This window comes from Chrysochloris asiatica, unplaced genomic scaffold (genome assembly GCF_000296735.1).
Source record: "Chrysochloris asiatica unplaced genomic scaffold, ChrAsi1.0 scaffold00081, whole genome shotgun sequence".
NCBI lineage: Eukaryota > Metazoa > Chordata > Mammalia > Afrosoricida > Chrysochloridae > Chrysochloris > Chrysochloris asiatica.
Genome location: NW_006408599.1, coordinates 5,543,347 through 5,551,899, shown reverse-complemented (window position 1 = coordinate 5,551,899; position 8,553 = coordinate 5,543,347).

The following is an 8,553-nucleotide window of genomic DNA, read 5'->3' as shown; positions in this document are numbered from 1 at the left end:
CATGCCCCCTAGCTCTAGGTTCCCTCTTGAAAGCTTGTAAGCCAGTTACTTTTTGCCTTTGTAGTCCCTCCCTCCCCATTTGGGTATCCAATGTCCAAGTTGCTCATCTCTGTCTACTTTGTGTGTGGAGGGGGTGGGAATGTTTCTTGCTGTAAGGATTTATTGCCTCTTTTGTGTCACTGCATTCGCATGTATAGGTCAAGTTCATCAGCTTGGATCAGCTCAGTCTTCTTCCTCCCCCCCACCCCTTTCTTTCTTCTCCTGGTTGAGCTCTGATCATCCAGTCATCCAGTCCCGTTCACGTGGGTATCATCTGCAAGTGTGGGTGTTCTTGTGCACATGCCCTCTCTACCCATCAGCCAGCAGCTCCATTCTCCACTTGAGTCCTCCATGGCCACGTCACTGACTCTGGGCCCAGGAGTCCTCAGGTCTCCTCGCACTGCTTGCCAACCAGGTCCACAGAAGCCCTCTGAATTTTGTGAGGCTTAGCTCGCCACTTCATTGCTGCCTTTATCCCATTTCTCCCCAACGGTGATGCGTGTGTTTACCAATCTCAGTTTTTTTGTTGGGGGGGCCTACGTTGGTGGGACCTGACCGACTGCCCCAATGTCTCCTAGGGGAGACCCGTTTGTTCCCATAGTAGCAATCCATCTGTCTCCATTGTGTCGTATTTTTCCTGTAGGTCTTCCATTCGAGATGTATCTTTTGTTCTTCTCACCGTTCCAGGCTCGTGTGCTCGTCCTTTCAAGTGGAGATTTCTCATCTCTGGTGATCTGGATGTGGTTCTGGTTTCTACCTATAGTTTTATGTATTGCAAAGGCTCTGCAGAAAGCTTTGTTCACCGGGTACGCCGTAGTCCCGTTTTAGGTATTCCAATCAGTTAAAGGCAGAAGACGGACTTACAAGCCTTCTAGTGTGATGTTTCTGACTATTCCTTTCTCTCACCCTTCAGTTTCTACTCTATATTATAATGCAAGGGAAACCAAGATTCAAAAAAACAGTCAAGCATCTTAACACGATTCCCAGCCCATTCCAACCATGGGTCAATCCCTGTGTCTCAGAGCCCTGGAGCTCCAAGGCTGTGCCCACATCATCCTTTATCTCTGTCCCACTTGGTCTGCTTAAACATGCCCTATTGTTCTCCCAGATTATCTATATAGTTTCTTGTATTAGTTATACATTCAATAATTACCTGATAAGTATCTGATATTCTGTCTGTATCTGAATTAGATCATGCAGGAAATACTAATTTGTTGTCTACAAATGTTCTATTAGATAAAGACATCTGGATTCTTTAGAATCAAACATACCACATTGATGCTGTCTTTAGAATAGAACATGTTTACCATCTGACATTAAACAAGACATGCTGAATTTAGCAGGTTTGTTGGCTTTTCTGACTAATACCTTGCTCCACAACTCATCATCTGAGTTTCCTAACCTTTTGTCTGGTTATAATTTGGTTTCTTTTTCCTGCATCCCTTGCACATTTCCCAGAGCCTATTTCTGTTCTCCTAGATCAATACGACAAACTTTTTCCTACCTCTTTTCCATTTGACCTACTTTGTTTCTGTCCCAATTGTTAATTCAGAATTTCTGTGACATATCTTAGTACTGCTTAAATGCCTCAGTTTACCCTAAGTCAAAGTTCAAGCATGATGAATGGCACCCACTCCTCACCACCTGCCAGGACACATTGCCTATTAAGCCTTGGAAGCAAAAAACACTGAAAATGATGACAGGAAAGAATTTGGCAGATACGAAAGAGCTATAAATATACATGTTAACCCATAAATCAATACCAATAATAAATTGCATTCAAGTGCTATTTAATTCTTTGTGATCATCAATAAAGATATAAAAAGTTCATTCCCAACCCTCTCGCTGTGGTTACCCTCTCAGCATCCCCATGAAGTCATGTATACTATTAGTCATCATTCTGTTTGCTGTCTGTAGGATGGTCAGCTTTAGTTTGATTCATCTCATGCTGGAAGCATTTTGCTGTGAAATATCATTTTAGCAGGGGTTTAGAGAAAAGGCTGGTTTTCCTCCTACAGTAAGTTATAACACTTGGGTTAGTGTCCTTTAAATCTGGGGTTTCTTCCTGTTTCCTGATTATCATTGAATCCCCTACTCATCAGTGGAGTTTGTGGTGAGATCCAGTCAGAATTTCACAGGAAGCATCCCATCCAGTGGAGCCTACTTTGCTTCCTCCCTTCCCACTTCCACTCCAGTGTCCCTTTTCTCCCCCAAACCCTCTTCTTAGGTTCATAATTAGACTCTGCAACCTTCAGGCCCCTTTAGCAAAGTGATGAGCTACTAAAAATACAGCCCTGCAGGAATACGTTCAACTTCTATTTCTGCTATTTTTTTTTAACACCAGTTTCAGATGAACAAAGCAGTTAAACAAAGGGAAAGAGAAAGAGCTGTGATTGTGAAGAGGGAACATTGTCACATACTTTGTTCATTTTAATTACACAAAGTCATCATTTAGCAGGAGCCAAAGGACTGCAAAGGAAAGATTTCACAGATCTCCCTTCTTTTGATAATTCCCATTTAAAGTCTCTTCAAATGACCCTGAACATAAATACCTTCATTGTAACCCTGAAAACCCCTACATCTCTGTATAGCCCATCAGGTGAAATAGGCAATGCTGCTTTTAAGGTGTGGGGGAAGGCTGGACATAATTGGACCATTCTGCTAATGAGACCTACTTCTATCATTCTGCTGACTGTCTCATGGCATTTAAGATGGGTCTTTTAAAACTGGGTTACAGAGAGGAGGGTGGATATATGGAGGAGGGGTATGGGGAGGGCTCCCATTGTATACTAACAAGTCACAGTCTTAAGAAACAGATGTACTAATCAAAAACCCATTTGTGAGAAAATAAAACAAAAGTCTTGTCTGTGTGACAATTTCAAATCTGTTTTAAATCTGTACTGTGACAAAGCATCAGTGGCTCAGTTTCTTCGATAACATCGGTGATGGTGGTGGTGGTTATGTGCCCTGAACTCATAACAACTCTGTATAGGGTTTCCAAGACTGTCAATCTTTATGGGAGCCGAAAGTGTCATCTTTCTCCCATTGATAATATTGGATGATATTTATTTAGTACATACTGTATAACAGGTATGCTGATTAAAATGCTTATATCAAATAGCTTATTAATCTGCCTAACATAATTATGAGGAAGAGGAATTGGTGTTTTAGGATAAGCATTAGACTACTAACTGGAAGTCTAGCAATTCAAACCCACCAACTGCTCCTTAGAAACCCATATACAGGTCTCTGTAAATTGGAACTGACTCGATGGCACTTAACCACAATAGCACTATTTTCCCTGCTTTATATATGAAAATACTGAGGTTTAAATTGGACCCATAATATAATTAATTGTCATGAAACTGGTTCATGGATAAGTCAGAATTTGAACAAAGGGGTCTTATTTGAAAGCCTGAGCCTACATCCACATGGCACACATTGAAGGACTTAACACATGAAGTCAAATTTCATCTCATCAAATCCCAAGCCATGTATTCATTCATTTAATGATCACTTATGTAACTCCTCAGTGCTGGTCAGTAAGGGTGCTTAACAACTAAATCAGCATGATTTTGCCTTTTGAATACCTGACAGCCTGGATCAGATGACATTTATTTATGCACAATATCTGCTGTATTGTAAAATGTGTTAATAGCCATTAGGGTTATGGTACTCTAAAGAGGGAGTTACAACATCAGAGAGATTGAAATGACTGTGGTCTGTAGAAATCAAGGATGATTTCAGGAAGTTTCCCATAAGATTACAGAATATATCTTTCTGCTTTCTCATTTTATCTTTAGGAATTATCTTGGTGACCAATATAACCAACATACCAAACCCACTACTATCTAATAGATTCTGACTTAGAGCAACCCTGTAAAGGCCTTCTGAGATAATAAATCTTTATGGGTACAGAGAGCATCATATTTCCACTTTGGAGCTACGAGTGGGCTTGAATCATTAAACTCATGGTTAGCAGTGTCCACTGCTTATCCTATAATGCTACCAGGACTCCCTGGTGACTAGCATGTTGTTATCATTGTTAGGTGCTGTCGAGTCAGCTCCAACTCATAGTGATTTTGTATAGGTTTTCCAAGGTTGTAAATCTTACAGAAATAGAAAGCCTCATCTTTCTCCCATAGAGTGGCTGGTGGGTTTGAACTTCTGATTTTAAAGTTAGCAGTCCAACCTTATTATATTAATACTAATACCAACATTGTTGTTGTTGTTGTTAAGTGCCATTGGGTCTGTTCTGATCCATAGCAACACTGTATAGGGTTTCCGAAGAGCAGCTGGTGGGCTTGAACTGCCAACCTTGCAGTTCAAACAGCTTTGCAGTCTGGCGCATTAACTCACAGCACCACACCAGGACTCACCATTGGTATTCAATAAATATTATTTAAATAAATAAAAGAACAAATGAGGAAATCGTGTGACTGAAGTAATGACTGAGAGCTTGAATATAATTTTCAAGTAGAATGGAGAGAAAACATTTACCCAGTGGGCATGGAAGAGATGACGTATCCAAGACTAAGGAAGTAATACCAGCATGGCAAGTTTGGAAACAGTAAATGAGGGATCTAAGTTCTCTGCTAGGAAATTTGAACTGCTAACCTGTAAATAATTACTTGAAAGTCATTTGACTCTTTTTGGGAACTGAAGAGAAATGATAAGATAGAGATATTGGGACGATCATGTGACAATAGAGGATGAGTTGAGGGGACACGTATGAAATGGTAACAAAGAAACCAATCTATATGTATAAAAATTTAGTTGAATTGTACTTCATTGCATTGAATTGATAGGAAACAAATTATTAAAAACAATCGTGAAGATTACATGTTCTAATATATTAACTAACATGTTTCTTCTAATGCTGAAACGTACTTAGCATGTGGCATCTAGAGTAATGGAAATGGCTATGGTGTGGGTCAGTATTTGCATAAATGCAACAGCTCTGTGATCTTGACCATGCCAATTAGCCTCATTTTTCTGATTTGTAAAGCAGGAATACTGATTTGAACACAGCAGAGTCATGAGCATTAATATTCAATCATATTCATAAAAAGATCTGATAAACCATGAAGTGATAATCATATTTATTTTCATTAAGATTACTGCAGTAAGTAAAAATACAAGCGTGGGCAGCAAAAGTGAAGGTACTGTTAATATTAGCACTGCTACTCCAGATTTCTGTGTTTGCTACAAATGGAATCCAAAGAGGCATAAAGCTCAAGTCTGAAAGTGATGAGCCAAATGTATTGAGTTTCCTTCTTAGTAAGCAGTGTGCCACACATGGTTAAAGGTCTACACTGAGGGTGGTGGTATCATTTCTATTTCTTACCTAACACTCCCTCTACCATCCATGTTTCTCTGAGTTTACCTACTCCCAATAACTACCCTACCATTTCCCCACACAGATGAGCAAAAATATAAGAACTCTTTTAAGTATCTTTTAAATGTTGAATAAATTTCAAATTAGGGACCTAATTTAAATATATACTGACATAAATTATAAAGGCATGTGAATATGTACAAAAACATATTCATATACATACACACATATGTGGTTGTCATTGTTAAGTGCCATCAAGTCAATCCCCACTCATAGAAATCCTGTATAGGGTTTTCAAGGAGCGGCTGATTGGTTTGAACCATTGACCTTATGATTTGCAGTCCAATGTTGATCCTAAAGTGCCACACCAGAAGTCCATACATATTAAACATATACCTATATGTGTTGTTGTTAGTAAGTGCTGTCCTGTCGGTTCTGACCCATAGTGAACCTGTATAGGGTTTCTGAGGAGCAGCTGATAAGTTTGAACTGCCAATGTTGCAATGCAAATGACCTTGCAGTCCAGCTCATTAAACCATAGCACCACCCCAGGACTCCATACATACATATAGATAGCTGTAAATATATACGGATTTGTGAATGACAAAGAAGCTAACACCCAAAACAGTGCTATAAATTATTGGCTGAGTTTCTTGCAGAATTCATATTTCTCTGATAATTTCTTCATCTGACATGAAAGAATTTATTTATTTCCCTCCACTTTCTGGCACAGCCTACTGAAATCTGTCTTCTACCCAATCACAAATTGATTAGGTTATATCAATGCACTATAATTCATTAACTAAGACCTTTATTTATTTATTTTTTACCTCTCAGTCCCCAGTGACACATAAAGATACATCAGTGTCTCACAGCCTGGCTGGCACTTGCTCTCTTTCTAGCTCTCTTTCAGTTGCAAGAATGATTGTATCCATTCATAAGCCGATAAAACTGATATTTGGTTTGATTTAGGAGGAGACTCACTGAGCTAATTTTGTTGTGATAAACTATCTGCTATGAGTTTTCTGCTTTTTTTGTGACTCTGAGCTACTAATGTAAGCTGATTTGTCAGTGCACAGTGTCTCTGGCTACATCAGTAGGTCATTTTGTGTAGAAAAAAATATATAAATAAAAGTGTACTCAAAGTAGAGATCGGTTCGGTGATGCATTTATGTGTCTATTCTACACACACACACACACACACACACACAGCTAGATACTGAAAGATACGAAAGGCATGGTCCTTTTCATGAAAGACCTCTCCATGTCAAAGTGAGGACAAGTAAGGACACTAGCTACAATAGTAATAAGATTGCTGAAAAGTCATTTGTTCTCTCACCAAACTTTTAATGCATGCAAACTAAGGAGCCCTGGTGTCACTGCAGGGTAAGCATTGAACTGCTAACTCCATGGTTGGTGATTCAAATGCATCAGTTGATCCTTAGTATAAAGATGAGGCTATCTGTTCCCACAAAGATTTATAGTCTCAGAAATACTAAGAAGCAATTGTACCCTGTCCTTCAAGGATTTTCTAAGTCAGATCCACTGGGTGGCAGTGGAACTGATTTGGTTTGGTTTGGTTTTATTATGTCTCAAAACATATAATCAAGGGTTTGGCTAGATGTGGAATCAGCATATACTCTGAAGGAAGATTAACTTCTGAGCAGAGATGGAGTGAAATAATTTTGTTAGTTGGATCCTGTTGTAGATAATTTGCAAACAAAGGCTGCAATTATTCTTTCCCTATATCCAAGTCCTTTTCCAAGTTGATTTTGTAACTCTTTTCTTGAAGAGATAAAGTCCATTTTACTTCTCCTTCCATGAATCTACAGAGTATAGAGGGACCAGTTTCAAGCTAGAAGTTTACTTGAATAGGCAGTAAAGTTTGTATTGTTATCCTCACTTCACAGGTGATAAAACTATTTGAAATAAAACTATGATAGCTTGCACAAAGTCACACAGTCAGTTGATAAAAGAGTCAGTGTGTAAATCCACTTCTCCCTCCAGGGAAATACAGGTGCAAGTGTTTTCTAATGTGGAACCTTGTTTTAACGGTTAATTTGTTTGTGCTTTAATTATTACCCCAAAAATCAATTCTTTAAAGTCTCTTCAAGACATTGATAAAACCCTGAAAAAAAACAAACAAACCTGTCAACCAAGAATCCTTTATCCAGCAAAGCTATCAATCAAATACAATGGTGTAATCAAAACATTCCAGGATAAAAGGAAGCTAAGGGATTTTGCCAAATCCAACACTGAGCTACAAAACATGCTAACGGGAGTTTTATGGTCTGAGAACCAATAAGAACAGACAACAACCAGAGATTAGCATACATGGCAGCACCTCCCAGAACTAAATCAACAGAAGGAAGAGTCAAGAACAGAACAAAACTATGAAAACAAACTCAGAGAATCTGGGAGGTCAATCTAAGATCAAAACAATTACAATGTAACACATAGGAACAGAGATCCAGATGGTGAGAAGGTCAGGTAGATTACAGGATAAAATAGACTGCATTAAATGGAGGGAAATGTTAATGGAATATTAGGTAACCTCACAGAAAATTAACACTTCGCAACATACCAAGAAAATGAAAATCTAAGAAGAAAATGGAAACATTAAGACTATAAGGAAACTCACATGAAAAAACACAAAAAGCATGAACTCAGAAAAGGAAGACACACAGAACAAAGAAAAAAGCAACACCACAAAAAAACAAACATAATGGCAGCAATTAATCCATACCTATCAATAACTACCAGCTGCTCCGCGGGAGAAATATGAGGCTTTCTACTCCCATAAAGATTTACACCCTCGGAAACCCTGTACAGGATAGCTATGGGTCGGAACCGACTCAACGGCACTTAACAACAACAACAACAGCAATAATTACACTGAATGTAAATGGATGAAATGTACCAGTTAAGAGACTGAGGGTGGCTATGCTGTCTGCAAGAGACACCTCTCACACACAAAGACAAAAACAGATTAAAAGTGAAAGGATTTTTAAAAATATACCAAGCTAATTGCAATCAACAACGAACAGGAGTGGCCTGACTAATCTCTGATAAAATATACTTTAAGGCAAAACCCAGCATAATAGATAAAGATGGACATTATCTCATGATTAAAGGGACAATTGAACAAGATGACATAACCATAATAAATATCTATG